Source organism: Mesoplodon mirus (assembly GCF_964341445.2).
Source record: "Mesoplodon mirus genome assembly, chromosome: 15".
Taxonomy (NCBI): Eukaryota; Metazoa; Chordata; class Mammalia; order Artiodactyla; family Ziphiidae; genus Mesoplodon; species Mesoplodon mirus.
Genome location: NC_138991.1, coordinates 59,981,437 through 59,998,157, shown reverse-complemented (window position 1 = coordinate 59,998,157; position 16,721 = coordinate 59,981,437).

Sequence of the window (16,721 nt, the reverse complement as noted above, 5' to 3'; positions counted from 1 at the left end):
TGCTGTACATGCAATTTCTCATTTAATCATTCAAAAACTCTTTTAACTCTCAGCTTTTTAAAAGGTATTATTATGACTACTGTTCATTTGATTTAGAAAAGCAGTGCATGCTCATTGCAAGAAGTTGAACTAAGGTTAAAAGTGAGAAAAAGCTTCACTACTACCTGGTCCCCATTATTATTCTCATTCCCAGGACATAGTTTGCATGTTTTTGTTTGCAGTTTGGTGTTTATCATTCCATACTTTTTCCAGGTATGAATGGATATTTGCACGCATGTGCATATGTACAGGTTTTAAACAAACATTGGATTGTATTTTAAAAAGCAGTTCAACTTGCTTTGTTTTGTTCATTCTCTCATGAGCACCCTTCCATAGAAGTAAATTTCTTTTTTTCTAATTGAAAAAAATATAGTTGATTTACAATGTTGTGTTAATTCAGATGTATAGCCGAGTGATTCAGTTATCATATATATCTAATATATATGTTCTTTTTCAAATTATTTTCCATTATAGGTTATTAGAAGATATTATACTGTGGTATACAGTAGGTCCTTGCTGTTTATCTATTTTATATATAGTAGTGTGTATCTGTTTCAGTAAATTTCTAATGAATCCATAGTATTCCATAGTATAGATCAAGGGTTGGAAAATTATGGCCACAAGCCAAATCTGGCCCACCAGCTATTTCTGTAAATAAAGTTTTATTGAAACACAGCTGCAGCCATTTGTTTACCTATCCTTTATGGCTGCTTTCCTGCCACAATGGCAGGGTTGAATTGAGGTAGGAGAGACAGAGACACTATGGCCCCCAAAGCCAAAAATATTTACTATTTGGCTCTTCATAGAACAAGTTTTCCCACCCCTGTTATAGAGGACCCACAATTTATTTAACCAGCACTGATGGATACTGATATTCTGAAGTTCCAGTTCTGTGCTATGAAAAGCACTGCCGTTCCTTCCCCATTGAATGGAAGGAAATGCACATTCTGTGTCATGATAGCTGCAGACTGCCCTCCACAGGTGGTAGCAATTTACCACTCTCATCCATGGGGCTTAGGAGGACCTGTTTACCCACCCATTGCAAAAGGATAATATCAAACCTTTCAAAATTTCAAGCCAGCTATTGTCCTCATTTCTTTTTTTTAAGGAATCAGAAACTCAAAACGTGTCATTACTTCAGCCAAATTCACATGGCCTATGGGGAGTAAAGCCAGGATTTAAACCCAGATTGTTTGGTCTAGTGTTCTGTCTGAAACAAATGCCCCCATCCCCCCCAGTCTCACATGAATATTAATAGCAATTTCTAGTATTTGTTGAATTAAATATGCCAGCGCTTTGCTTAGTACTTTATATAGGTTATCTTATTTTGAGCTCACAACAAAATTAGATACTAGGTAGGCACCATGTTATCCCCATTATACAGATGGGGAAATTGAGAACAGAGAGATTTTACAGTGTGGCTAATGTCATGTAGACGATTCACCATGATTGGTCTCAGGCAGTCTGATGCCTGAGCCTCCCATCTTCACTGTGGAGAAAACTCCACCTGCAAAAGGACCAGTGGGTTGTTACTAGAGAAATTTAATTTGGTGGAAAGTGTTCCACTCTAAACCCAGTCTAAACCCAATCTAACCACAAGAATCCAAGTATGTAGATCTATGCATTTATGTAGCCAGACATCACAGTCATTTCGTGTTTTGTTGCAAAATCACAAGCATGTAAACAGTCAGCAAAAAAAAAAGAACCTGCTAAAGACAAATGAGGTGCAGATCGGAGAGTGGGCATCTGTGGTTTGGGTTGGTTTCCTTGGCACTGGGTGCTGCGTGCTGCAGTGAGTCAGAGGGGGACTTGACTCGAGCCCTCTAGATGGTAATTCCCTCTCCGATACTTCCTAGCTTTATGACTTCAGGAAGTCACTTCATCTCTCTGTGCTTCAGTTTCCCCATCTGTAAAATGGAGCTAAGGATCCTGCCTACTCACCAACTGGTGAGCATTAACTGAGGTCTTCCTGAAAAGCATTTAGCACATTTTCTGGCATATTGTAAACACCAGATAAATTTTAACTACTATTAATGTGAAATGTGTTTTGCTTTAAAATGATTAAAATCATTATTTTCCTGCCAGTATAATTAAAATCGAGCAACATATAAAGGTGTTATGATATTAATGTGCTTTCCCTACTCCCCCCACCCCAGTATCATCTCCCTTACTTTGTTCTACCTTTAACTGTGCTGTTCGCAATTTCATCTTCTCAAATCCTTGAGTAGGTCAGCCCACCCAACTCTTACTCATCCAGTAAGGGTTAGACCAAGGGCTCCATCTCCTAAAACACCTGGCTGACACCTCCCTCCACTTTCTTCCCCACACAACAGGCTGGGTCGGTGCCCCTCTCCTTTGGGTGCCTGGGGAATCCTATGTTTTCCCTTATTATCACACTTATGACCCTGCATTATAATCTTCATCTTATTCCTCTCTCTTCTCTTCTCTTTGAGATTTTTTTAGGAAAGGCGCTGGGCATCATGTACATCTGCATCTCCTTCCATTAGCACAGCATTAGTCAGAGAGTAGGAACTCACAGTACACACGTCAGAGGTATGCAATAATCCTGAAATGCATGAAGGAAAAGGCAAACGGTAGCTCTCACCCTGGGTACTTTGAAGCATGCTTTTATAGGACAATGCCATCTTATTTCGGAAGAATCTATAATGATTATGGAAATGGCACATCTGAGAAAGGTACAGAGGTACCAGTTGATTTGATTTACTGAGTTCTGTGCTGTTAGACTTCTTTGGTGCTCTTCTGAATAATTCACAGCTGTCTTGAGAACTGGAATTTCCAACATTCTATTATTACAAACAAGACAACATACATATCTAGTTATCCATTCATTTATTGTGTGTCTTCTTATTTCTCTGACTCCTACTTTTCCCAATTCAAGTTAATCTCTTGCCAGTTTCCTCTTGCTCTTGACTCTTCCTCCACATTGAATTACTTGCACTTGTATAATCCCACTGGGATTTTCACACATTTCCCTCTCTCCTTGAAATAATTGTTTTCATTCTTTTTCTGGATACATTTTCTAAAAAAGCAAACAAAAACTACTAACATTTTTTTTCAGCTCTCTAAGACAAGGTTGTGGTCCCTTCTATGTGCCCTTAGCACATCTTATACTTTCATCGTAGCACATGTTCTCTGTATTGTAATCGTCAATTGACTCATTTTTTTCCTGCTTACACAATGAGTTTGGGAAGTATTCTTTGCTATTGTATTCCCAGTGCCTAGAACAATGTCTGACATCCAGATGGTGATATATATATATGTGTGTGTATATATATATATATATATATATATATATATATATATATATGTATGTATGTATATATTTGTTGAATATATGGAGGGATGAATGGTGGATGGGAAAACAAATAAATGGATTCCAAACATTATCCTGATCTCTAGAAAAAGAAAGCTGAATAAGACTCAGTTCTTTCCCTTGAAGATCCAGTCTGATGTATGGGAGGGGGAAATACTTGTAATAAGGTCAGGATAAAGCAGAAAGAACTGATAAGAGAGAGCTCAAAGTCAGGAGAAGATGAAAAAGGCTGAGTCTGAGAAAGATTCTGTGGCCCTGTTGACTAGATGAAGATAGGAGATGGGGGAAGATGAATCCCTGCTATTAAACATCTCGTTCAACCAGGAGAGCAAAGGGCCTCATGCTGGAGTTTATTGCTTCAGTGTCTAACCTTTCATAAGTGCTTACTTGGCAGCCCTATCGAGAGTGGTATTTGATTCTCTGGAAGCATCTTAAAGGAGCAGCACCAGACTTCCCACTGTCCCTTTTTTTTTCATTTAGGCTATAAAATAGATTGGTTTTGTGCATTAGTGCCACGGGAGAAAAAAAAATATCACATGCTAGTTTCCAAATGAAATGGCATTTAGTAAAGTGTACATTTAAGATATTTTAGAAGGCTGGCTTTTAAAGAGTGCATAGGAAGAGTCTTTCTTCATAACAGATGATGAGGAGTTACAGGTGCCTCTTCTGAACCTCTCCCATAATGGTGTTGGGGACTCTTTTTAAGAACCTTGTTAGGTCTAGCAATAACTTAGCCTTCAGAGCATCATTACATCCTGCTTGGACTGTGGTGTGACGACCACAGTCCCATGACAGGACTCAGCCCATCTTGCATAACTGGCTATTTGCACTTGATGATCTCTAGGTAAAGAAGAGGAGGGCACCTGCCACCTTACCCAGAAGATGTGGGTGTTACTGAGTTGATTTCTAAACAAAGAGGAAATGGCAGGTGTAGGTTCTATTACGCAGCAGTAGAGTATGGTAGAGTTGACATCAAATTCACAAAGAATTTATGGCATTGGGCAGGAACATGGCCCCAAAGGAGAAGCTGGATATTGTTAGTAGAATATGGACAATGTTACTAGAAAATGGATGCTGTGCAGGAAAAAGTGTTGCCATCCCTCTTTAATTGCATCTCCCATTTAGTTTTATGTTTTACATGTAGATATGTGGTCCGTTTTGAGTTAATTTTTGTGTAAAGTGTGAGGTTTATATCAAGGTGTTTTGCTTGTTTTTTTTTTTTTGTTTTTGTTTTTGTTTTGCTTAGAGACATCCAATTATTCTAACATCATCTGTCTTGGGGTATATCAGTTTTTGTAGTATTAATTTTTTAAGTGGTTACTCTATGGATTATATTACCTATACTTCTCTCAGGCCACCTAGAGTCAATTTTTACCATTACAGTTGGGGTGTGGATACCTTATTGCCATATATGTCCCTTACCCTCCTCTCTTTTTTTTTTTTTTATAGGTTTATTGGGGGTTTTTTGGCTGCGTTGGGTCTTCGTTGCTGTGCATGGCTTTCTCTAGTTGCGGCCAGTGGGGATTACTCTTCGTGGCAGTGCGTGGGCTTCCCATTGCAGTGGCTTCTCTTGTTGCGGAGCATGGGCTCTAAGGGCGCGGGCTTCAGTAGTTGCAGCATGAGGGCTCAGTAGCTGCGGCACACGGGCCCTAGAGCATGCGGGCTTCAGCAGTTGTGGTGTGTGGGCTCAGTAGCTCCTCAGCATGTGGGATCTACCCAGACCAGGCAGGGATCGAACCCGTGTCCCCTGCATTGGCAGGCAGATTCTTAACCACTGCACCACCAGGGAAGTCCCTAACCTCCTCTCTTTACGCTGTGTTTATCTTGCGTGTTGCATATACATACATTTAAAACCGAGTTAGACAATTTTGTAATTCGTTTTCAACCATTAAACATATTTGAAAGAACTCAAAGGGGTACACTAGTCTGTTATGTTCATATTTACCCATATATTTACCATTTCCTTTGCTCTTCCTTTATCCTTGATGTTCCAAGTTTCTTTCTGGCATTATATTCCCTTTGCCTGGCAATTCCTGTAGCAATTATTTCAGAGTAGTTCTGTTGGCAAAGAATTTTCTTAGTTTCCTTAATATTCCATCTTCATTTCTAAAGGATATTTTCATTGGAATTAGAATTCTGGGTTGAATTTAGCACTTAAAAATCGTGTGTAGAGTTCCTTCTGCCATACAGCATATAGCTGATTTACTTTGCTGTACAGCAGCAACTAACACAACATTGTAAAGCAACTCTACCCCAATTTAAAAAAAAAATTGTGCGCCACCTCCTTCCTGACTCCCTGGCTTTTGTTTATTTAAGTGAGAAATCCACAGTTATTTAAATCATTTTTTTACTCTCTTACAATATTGCACCATTTGTCTCTGGCTGTTTCCAAAGTCCCCCCCCACCCAGATTATATCTGGATGTGAGTTTCTTTGGGTTTACCTCCTTAGGGTTTGCTGAACTTGTTGAATTTGTGGGTTTATATCTTTTGCCAAATGTGGGGAGTTTTCAGCCATGATTTCCTCAAATAATTATCTTCAGTGAACTTTACTCTAGATTTCTTTATTCTAGAATTTATCTTTATTCTAGAATTCCAGTGACGTGAATGTTATACTTTCTGCTGTTGTTACAAGTGCTTGAGTTTCTTTTTCTTTTTTTTTTCATTTTTTTCCCTCTTTGTTTATTTTGGATACTTTTTACTGACATGTACTCAAATTCATTGAGTGCCCTCCTGCTATCTCTATTCTACATTTAAACGTTTTCAGCAATTTTATTTTATTTTTTAATTTAGGTTATTGATTTTTACACTTCTAAAATTTACATTTGGTTCCCGTTTATGTCTTCTATCTCTTTGCCAGTACTGTCTATTTTTTTATTAGTTTTACCTGTTTTTTCCCTTACTTGTTGGAGCATTTTTATAATAGCTACTTAAAATCTGTATTTGATAATTCCAGCACCCACGTCATCTCAGTGTTGGTGTCTGTGACTGTCTTTCCCCATGTGAGTTTAGATTTTCCTGTTTCTATGCCGAGTAATTTTGGTTGTACCATGGGTATGTTGAATATTATGTTATGAGACTCCGGGTCTTGTTTTTTAAAAAATATTTATTTATTTATTTGGCTGTACCGGGTCTTAATTGCGGCACATGGGATCTTTTAGTTGTGGCACGGGGATCTAGTTCCCCGACCAGGGATCGAACCCTGGCCACCTGCATTGGGAGCATGGAGTCTTAACCACTGTACCACCAGGGAAGGGAAGTCCCTCTGGGTCTTGTTTAAATCCTATGGAAATGGTTGATATTTTTGCTTTACCAGGCAATCAACCCAGCTGGATTTAGGCTGAAAGTTTCTACCTTCCTTCTATGGTTTTGTTTCCAATATCAGTTCTGCTTTCAAAGCCTTTGCTTTGGATCTCATGTGTGTGCATCCCAGTGGCCAGTCTGGGACCTGAGCAGTAGTCTATTCAGTTTAGTTCTCAAAGTCTATGGTATCTATTTAGGGTCACGTGCACACACATCTAAGTTCAGGGGCGTGTCCAGAGTTCATGAAAGTAGTGTATGAAGTCATTTTCCCAAACTCTTTCCTCTCTAGAAATCTCAAAGTTTTTGTTTTGTTTTGGACTTGGTTTCCTAGGGCTTCCTCTTTGGTCCATCAGCCAGAAAGCTGGTGCTTTTTAACCCTGTTCATGTGTTTCTGCTACTGAGCCTACAATTTGGGGCCAAGCAGCAAGAGGAAAGAAAAAATTTAACAGAGGGTTGCCCCATCTCCTGGGACCACAGCTTCTCAGATCATAGAGGAGGTTTCCCTCCCTCAGACTGTTGGGCATCTCTCTGTGTCTGTGTGTGGGTGCCCAGTTCTGGGCTCTAGGCTGCTGTGAATCCATGCCAGGGGATACTGATGAGAGAAGGGGGAGGAACTCACTGCTCATCCAGTATTCTGGTCTGCTTCTCTGCTCCACCTGCTAATGTTTAATTTTCAGAGACCCTACATAGTTGTGTCATGCATTCTATCTAGATTTTTTCCCAACATTTTACTTTTTATTGAGGTAAAATTGGTGAACACTATATTAGTTTCAGGTGTAAAACATAGTTATTTGATTATTGTATACACTACAAAATAATCAACATAATGTATCTAGTTACCATCTGTCACATTACAGTTTACCCCCCTTCACCCATGTTTTCCACCCACCCCAATCCAGTTCCCCTCGGATAACCACCAATATGTTCTCTGTATCTATGAGTTTTGTTTCCTTTTTTGTTTTAGTTTTTAGATTCCATATATAAGTGAAATCATACAAGTGAAATCATACAGTATGTGTCTTTCTCTGCCTGAATTATTTCATATGGCATACTACTCACAAGGTCCATCCACTGTGTTGCAAATGGCAGGATTTCCTTCTTATCTAGATTTTATAGTTGCACTGCGCGGGGGAGACAGAGTGAAGTATGCTTACTCCATCTTACCCGGAACCAGGACCTCATCACCCGCCTGACTTACTTGACTCTAAAGCTCCCATTTTAGCCACTTTAGTGTACAGAGTAAAGGCATTAAATACATGCACAATATTGTGCAACCATCACTGTCTAGTTTCAGAACTTTCTTGTCACCCCAAATCTGAAAACTCCAAACCCACAAAGCACTCACTCACTCCCCTTTGCCCCTTCCCCCAAACCCCTGGCAACCACTAAACTGCTTTCTGTCTCTATGGCTCTATGGATTTGCCCCACTTTATTTTTTTAACAGTTTATGGAGATATAAACTCTACGTACCATATACACTTCACATACCATAAAGTCACCTATTTGAAGTGTACAACTCACTTCCAAGTGTGTGTGTGTGTGTGTGTGTGTTGTATATATATAGAATTGTACCCATTTCCTTTCTAATATTTTGGAATATTTCCTCCCAGTCCTTTCCTCTTTCTTTTCTTTTATCTTTCTTCCTTTTCTTTAATGATCAATTTCACTGTTATTTATTTATTTATTTATTTATTTATTTGGGGCTGTGTTGGGTCTTCATTTCTGTTCGAGGGCTTCCTCTAGTTGCGGCGAGCGGGGGGCACTCTTCATCGCGATGCACGGGCCTCTCACTATCGCGGCCTCTCCTGTTGAGGAGCACAGGCTCCAGACACGCACGCAGGCTCAGTAGTTGTGGCTCACGGGCCTAGTTGCTCCGCGGCATGTGGGATCTTCCCAGACCAGGGCGTGAACCCGTGTCCCCTGCATTAGCAGGCAGATTCTCAACCACTGTGCCACCAGGGAGGCCCCAATTTCACTGTATTTTTAACACAAAATCAGAATCATAACATTTGTGCACTTTTGTAGTTACTTTTATTAGAGACTAAATAGTGCCTTTTAAGCATTTCCCATTTCTGTTTTTCAAAACAGTGGTTCTAAATGCTGCACATTTTGCCATCTAATCAACGTACTATAATTTACTTTTAATTTTTCTATTATTATACATTGTAATGTTTACAGTTTTTAAATAAATAATGCTGCAGTTAATTGACACATAAATAAACATTTGTGTTTAACTCTGTTTCTTTTCTTAAGAGCTATTCTTAGAGGTGATATTTCTGGATTAAAGGGCACAGCAAAGCACTGATTTATAGATTTGGGGCTCTGTCATATCCTAAATAATGACACCTATTTTTGTTTTAGAGAAAGTAAAAAAGAAACCTTCGGTATAAAATACATAAAATATACATCAAAAGTCAGTTCCTCAGCCTTCTCCTTTAGTGTAAGTTTTAAAAACTCGCAATATATTGTCAGGTGCTAGGAGTCAGGGGTTACCTCACTGGTGAAAAAAATGCTCGAAATACACAGAATAAGTTGTGAATGCAGACCTAAATTTCATTTTGGCTTAGCTGTTTGAGTTGAAGGTGGAGTCAGCTAGTCCCCGTGGAGGTAGAGTGACCACAGGTCCCAGTTTGCCTTGTCACTCCCACTTTGCATCTGCTGTGCCCAGTGTAATCATTCCTACTACCCCACCCACTCCTTTAACTCACATATTTTTTTTTCTCCTGTTCGGACAATAAATTATATGGTCATTCTAAAGACTCATCCTTGATTTTAAGAAGCACATTTTGATAGGGCAAGGATAATCAATGCATGGCATAAGTATCACTAATCTATTATTCTTTTTGAGCTTGTGGGAGACATCACAACTTGATCAGAGTTTCTTTCTCTGATATAAGCCCTGACCTGAGAATTCTCCCTCTCAGTCCTATGGAGACATACTGCTATCTGATTAGAACTGGACCATACAATGCAACGCATTTGCCAAGGCGTGTAGGTGATACTGTTGGACGCTAACATCGGCGAAGATGCTGTGTAATGCCCAGTGCTTTTTCTTAACCACTTTGAGTGGGCCTTCTGGGAAGAATGCCTGCACCTGTTAGGGCAAGAGGGAAGCCTTCCCCCTGGGCAGCTTTTACCTCCCACACCCTCTACTGCATCCCTCTCCTCACCCACCTTCCAGACTCTGGCTCATCTTAGTTGTGTTTCTAGATCACACAGTTGAAACTCCAAGAGAAGCGGAGGCCATTTGGACCTAAAGAAAACATTAAATACATAATTAATTAATTCTGGGTCTGCTTTGAGCCAAGTGATTAGAAGTAATTTTCCATTTTCTTTCATGCTGTTTTCATGCAGAACCTTCTGACTTCCCCCGCCTCTTTTTCTTTTCTTTGTAGGTTTCAAGACAACAGATGAATTGTGAAAGAGAGCAGCTAAGGGTAGGTGTGTCTGCTTGTAAAATACTTCCTGGTTTTCGTTTCTGTGTGATAAGCAAAAATTTCCCTGTCTCTCCCCAGACACAGGGTTCTAAATAGCAGGCTTCATCTTAAGACTGGTTGAGTTGAAAATATTTATCCCAGCTAATTTAGTATTGATTGAGCTGGTAAATACAGTATATCTTCTTTTGAAGTGCCATTTTAGTAGATATGGATTTTTTGATTTAGATTCAGCAATAAATACTTCTCTTCTGGAATTTGTTTGACATCATTGTACTCTTTTTATGTACGACATGAGGTCTAAGTAATAACAAAGGTCAGAAGGATGCCTTGCTGCTTTTTTAATGTGAGTACCAGGCTCTTTGCTGAGTGGCTCAAATGCTCTCTTGCTGTTAACTGGGCTGGGTGATCCACCAGTAAGTCAAGGGCATTTTCTAGGAGAATTTGAGTCCTTCACAATGTGAGTCCTCTTAGTTTTAGTGGCATTTGTGTTTCTAGGGGAAGGAGACAGAATTTTAAACCTCACGTGTTATTTACCTTCCTAAAAACAAAACTCTCTCAGTGCTGAAGTACATTAGATGTAAGCAGTGTTGCCTAGATGAGGAGAGAACCATTTGCTTATAACTGCAGCTTGGTGGCTTCGTTCTGCTGTGAAGGTGTCACGGTTGGTTGAGATCCTTCTTGGCATGGATATGGTATTTTAAGAAATATACGGATTGCCTCCCCGCCGCCGCCGCCGTTTGTATTTTTTTTAAAAAGCATCATGTTTTGAATGGATAAATGTGAAGTCATAACTGGCCTGCCTTTAATGTCACTGATGGAAATTGGCAATTTTTACCGGACAGGGTGCCTTATAGTCGTGTCTCCGTGTTGTTATAAAAAACTAAAGGATTCTGCTACTTTTAAAATCATAACAGTCAGGATTGGGGTTGAGGGACCCTTGTGCTCAAAGAGATTTAATACATCCACATAGTTTATTAAACCTTTCTAATATCATTTATGCGCTGCCTTGTAACTTTTCAGAGCCTTTACTTCATGCCAGTCTCGAGATGACAGTGATTTGTAGATTATTTCCATTTTCCAATGGCTTTTGGCATCAGGTGTGTTAAATCCTTATGTAAAGCAAACAACAAAATCTAGTTGTGTGGAACCGAGAACTAGTGGGTTGAGGCTTCCTTCTTCTTTTATGCATATGTATTGTATGTGGTATCCCAGCACGGCCCTCTCTCATCTCTCCCCACTTCACTCCTAAGTACCTGTGCCTGCATTAGTTGTGACTCCTTCATGAAACAGCCTTCAAGATGTTTTAAGCTTTCCTGAGATCTCTTATTGCTTTTCCCTGCAGTCTGAATTACTGGTTCATCCTAGTAAATAATGTATTGCAACTTCAGATTTCTCTTCCTGTTTGGATGGGGACGATGTGTCCAGAACTAGGTCAGAGCTAGATAAAGAGGAATGTGTGCTGCTTGTCTCCAGAAGGCCCTGATACATTCCTCAGAATTAAGATAAAATTGAAATCTCGACGGCAAATGAGACTCGCCTGGCAAATTAAGGACACGGGAGGTAATGAAGTGCTTGTGTGCAGTCTGAGGGGTTTATTATTTCACACTGATGGGGACCTTGTCAACAGGGGTGTGGTTTAGGAACGAGAATGGAACTCCCACTCTGTTAAGTAAATTCAAGCTGTGATTTGATACGATGGGTCATATAGTTTAACGTGATTTGATACGATGGGTCATATAGTTTAACGTGGGGCTTCAATAGTCCATATACGACCATCCCTGATATCATGGACTGTAGCTTTGTTGTTGCTGTTGTAGCCTGTTTTTACATTTTAAAGTAATTTATGTTTTGAATCGATAGATACATTTCAATCGATGGAATACACATTTATGTGGTTCGAAATGTAAATGATGCCCAAGGGAATGCAGTGAAGATTTCCCTTCCTATTTGAATCTTAGGCATCCAGTTCCCTCCTGGGAGACACCTAACATTATTAGACTCTGGCTCATCTTTGACAGCTGTGTCTCACCTATGGATGTTTTCACCATCTTCTCCTTTTCTGTTTTCTTTCTCTTTCTTTTTCTCCCTACCCGGTCCCTCCCCTCCTCTTATTCCTGTCTTGTGTTTATCCTCTGCCCTCCTACTACCTGAAAAGAAAACTTCCTTGATGAAGGTGATGGCTTTTTTTTTTTTTTTTAGGGAGACACACTTTTTGGGGGTTCCCAAAGAAATCCGGTTCTCATCTGAAATACCTGGCTATTTCAATGAAATGCACTATTCTTTTTTTTTTTTTCTTAGAAAAAGAGAGAGTGGGAGAAAAATAGATAGCTGTTTACTTACCAACATCGTTGAAGAGTGTCCGCCTGCCAGCCACACTTCTTAAAACGTGTTTTAAATACAGCAGACTGCATTTCCAGATTTGCTCTCCAGGATGATTGGACCACGACCATGTTGCCAAGTTTATATTCCTTCACATTCTGTTATGTTGTCAGATTTCAGGGAGACAAGTGGATGGCTATACAATGCACCCCTTTTTCTTGGCCTCCTGGAAACAGCAGATAATGCAGAAAGATAGAGCTGCTCATCCATGTTTTATGCGTGTAGACACGTGTAGGGCTTGGCGCATCCAAAACCCTCTACTTCTGCTCTCCTTATTTTTCTCACAAATTCTAAATTAATTTTTCCAAAATGGACTCTGTGAGGTACTTATTCTAAAAGACATTACAAAGTCTTAAAAATATTCTCTGCCTAGTTCATTTTAGGAAATGCAATGTTAAAGAAAGTCAAACTTATTTAATTGCAGTACTTCTCAGGGCCTTTAATACACAAAAGTGAAAAACAGAGAGATGGCAGTAATACACAATTTTTTGCAAACTCATCTGATCACAGAACATTTGGGGATGCAGAACACACCCTGAGAAACACTTTGAAAATTATATCCTTTTTTTTTTCCAGTTAGAATGTTGCTGTCTAGAAGTTATAGAAAAGCTAAGCATTATTTAAAAGCTAAAAATACTTGATCACCTCCTAGTTTCAGGGTTGATTCAGTGGATTTGGGGTATCAGGCAGTGGTTTGGAATCTTTGTGCCTGTCTTGGCCTTTCTTTCCTTCTTCCAAGAGGAAGAAGAAGCATCACTTGTTCACAAGATAACATTCTAATCAGGAGGGAAAGGGAAGAGGAACATTTTTCTCAGAGCTTTTGCATTTGATTGGAGGAAAATCATTCCCAGAAGCCTTCTCTGCACACATTCTCTTTCATCTCATTGGCCAATCTCTACACCAATCACTACCAGAGTGACCTGGGATCTTAGTTATTGGCCACAGCAACCATGATCCATCCCCAGGGACAGGTACATTGTCACTGGAAGAAAATAGGATTTGCTTAAACAGGAGGAAAAGGAGAATGTCTTTGGTGGAGTTTCCCAATAGAGTCGGCCATGAAAGGAATCCACATGGGTCCTTTGTGTCACTCATGGTGTTGGTTTCCTGTCAACTCCTTTAATTGCTCCCTTTCATCCACATATAAGACTGCAGGAACCACATATACAACCTCAGCAAGTGCCTCAACTCTGGATGGTGGAATCTGAAATAGATGCTTTCTCTGCCAACATCGTTTCTCAGGGATCACCTCTCCCCATCCTAACTGACTTTTCTATCCAGCTTGGCACGCTCTTTGTATTTTGCCTTTTGTTCTTTGGAACCATCCTGGATGCCATTTTTGCTAACTTTCCCTTAGCATCAGGTAGCAGCAGCAGACAGAAGACTTCACTCTAGGACCTGGCTCAGCCCCAGAGATACCACCGTCCACGAGCTTTCTGGCCCCTACTCGTCCCAAGAGAAGGGCACCAGCCAGTCACCCCTACTGATGACTCACCCATCTCAGAAGACTATTGGAATTACTCATGTTGCCAATGAGCAAACGACAGAATGGAAAACCTGTTCGTTCCTCCATCCTAAATGTTGTCAATTTAGAATAGGCTAAGACGTCTCCTAGCTTATATTTCAAGCTGTTGCTGGATTGCCTTGGGGAGCTGGTCCACAAGGGCTCACCATGGAATCTGTATGTTACCAGTGCTCCTGACACTAAGGGCTGCATCTACCAGCTTGTCCCAGGGCTGCTACCAACAGTGCTCGCTGTGCAGTTAGCACAACCCACCATCAACATTCACCTCTCCGGCACCTGAAACCAACAAATGGACAGATGAACGACTAAGAGAGAAATCACATGACCTGAGTACCTCCCTGTCTCCCTCATCAGTCTCCCAACTAGAAAGATGGTATGGTCATAGGGCAAGAGATCAAGTGCTCACTTTTATTTGCATTCTTATAAAATATTTGATGACAAAGGGATCTGTGTGCTGTGGCTATCAGATGTTGGATTTGGGGGCTGTTTAACAAATTTTGTCAGAGTGCGACCAAGCAGGCAAAGGCTTGGCTCCCAGCTGTGTCAGAATCTGTCTATGGACTGAAATCCTTATCGGTAATATGGCAGATGGATACCGTAAGAGGCAGCATAGTGTGAGGAGTGGTTAGGGGTGGTCTAGCAGCTCTGGTTATGGGCTTAGGCTTGTGTCTCTCAAGGCTTGGGTTCCCCTATGTGCAAAATGGGGAGACTTTCTCAGAGGATTGGATTAAGTGACTTCCATAGAATACTTCCCAAAAGAGTGTATGCCTCATCATCAGCAATGTTCTCGGTTGTTGATATGGCATTCTCCCCAGTGGTTCTCCTTCCTCTTCCCACTAGGAATAGCAGGCCAGAAAATACAGACAATCAGGGTCTATCTGTCCCCACCCCTCCCCACACACTAAAAAATAATTCAGAGGGCAGTTTCCTTAGCTGATGGCGTGGTGGTGTCTTCGGAAGAAAACTGCCTCTCACTTGGTTAGCAGATGATAGAGACCGATTTGGGCCAGCCTAAGCAGAAAAGTCACACAACCAGGTCTCTCAAGGACCAGAGCTTAGAATCTGAGAGCTGTTGGAACTCAGGCAGCTTTTCCCTACCTTTTCTCTTTGTTTATCCCTGTGGGTCCACCCTGTTCTGTTTTGCTTTTTAAAGGCTCTCTTTGCCTTCTTTATGCACATGGCACTTTCCAGCCCCTAAGATTTATGCTGCATTCATTCCCGCAGGAATAGGGACTAACTGTTAATGAATCCTGATTACAGATTCCCTGGAAAAGGAGTCTGATGGGCCCAACCTTGGGTCAGTTTCTCACTCTGGTCCAATCAGCTATGTTAAGGGAAGCAGTATAAATAAACCTAGTCACCCAGGGCCAACTCTTAGGGGAGGACTGGATAATCAGAGAAAGAGAGCCATTGCAAGCAAGAAAATATCCCCAAGGATGTCCACTATACTCTCCAAACTTGGAGACCAGAGCTGAGCAAAGGATCCTGGAATATGGGTGTGCTATATCCCACTTGTAGCTCAGCGTTTCCCAAAGTGCAAGACACCAAGCCGGTGTGATACAGCCTGCAGGTGGTGAATATCAAGTCAACAGGAAAGGGTGAATCACTTAGAAAGTTATTCCCTTTTCAATTCTCTCACAATCCTTTTTATGTCAATGAGAAACTCTCAGTTTAAATGAAAGTATCTTTAACAAGTCTCTACCAATTTCTAAACCCTCTTTTTAACAGAAATGGAGCGTGCCTCAGGCTTAAAGCCTGCAGCAGCCAAAGCATCTATCTAGACTTTAAAAACACTGTTTGCAAAATATAGTAGTTAAGAAGTAGGGGCCTGGAGCTAGTCCTCCTGAGATAAAAATCTAGACTCTGCAATTTAGTACTTGTGCACGTTACTTAAATCTTCTGTGCCTCCAATTCCTCCCTTTTTAATGGAGATATTAACTGCACGTGTTTAATAAGTTGTGTGTGTGTTTATGTGTGTGCAAGCAAACAACGATTAAAATAATGAATGCATATGAGGTGCATTAGTGTCTTAGAACACTAATGTCTGGTATAGAAAAGGTTCTTAATAATTGTTAGGTATTAATTTTTTTCCATTAACTTATGACTACTGATACTGGTCTTCCGTTTGCAGTGGCAACACGAAGTTTCCTCGGCAAGCACATCTATTTAGGTTAAAAATGAGTTGCTTTAAAGATAAATATTAACTACATAATGTTACAGATTGCCTGCAGTTATGACAAAAACATGACACCGGAATGCAAATGACTGAAGTTTTAGAAACACTGAAATTATGGTGCCAGTCTTGTGAAAGACGTTGTAGAGCAGATCTGTATTATCAATATTTAATTTGCCAGTTAGAAGCAAGTTTCTCATTTCTGCTAGATACAAGAGTGGTATGGATTGCAGAAGGCAAATTGCTAATGATCCTCTTGGCTTAAACCCATTGCCTTCATCTGGGTGTCTGAAAATGGAACTTCCCAACCGCCTGGGAAAGTGAGCTATCAGAATCAGAGCTACCTTTCCCCTGCCTCTCTTTCCCCCACCCTTCTAAAGCCCAGCCCTTCCTCAATGGATCTTAGGACAACAGGGAAGGAAATGTTAGCCCCCTACTCCTTGATATGACCTCACAAGATTCATGGTCTTTGTATTACAGTTTTAGGTTGGCACATTGTAAGAGTGCCTGCTTCCATTCAGTTATTTATTTGA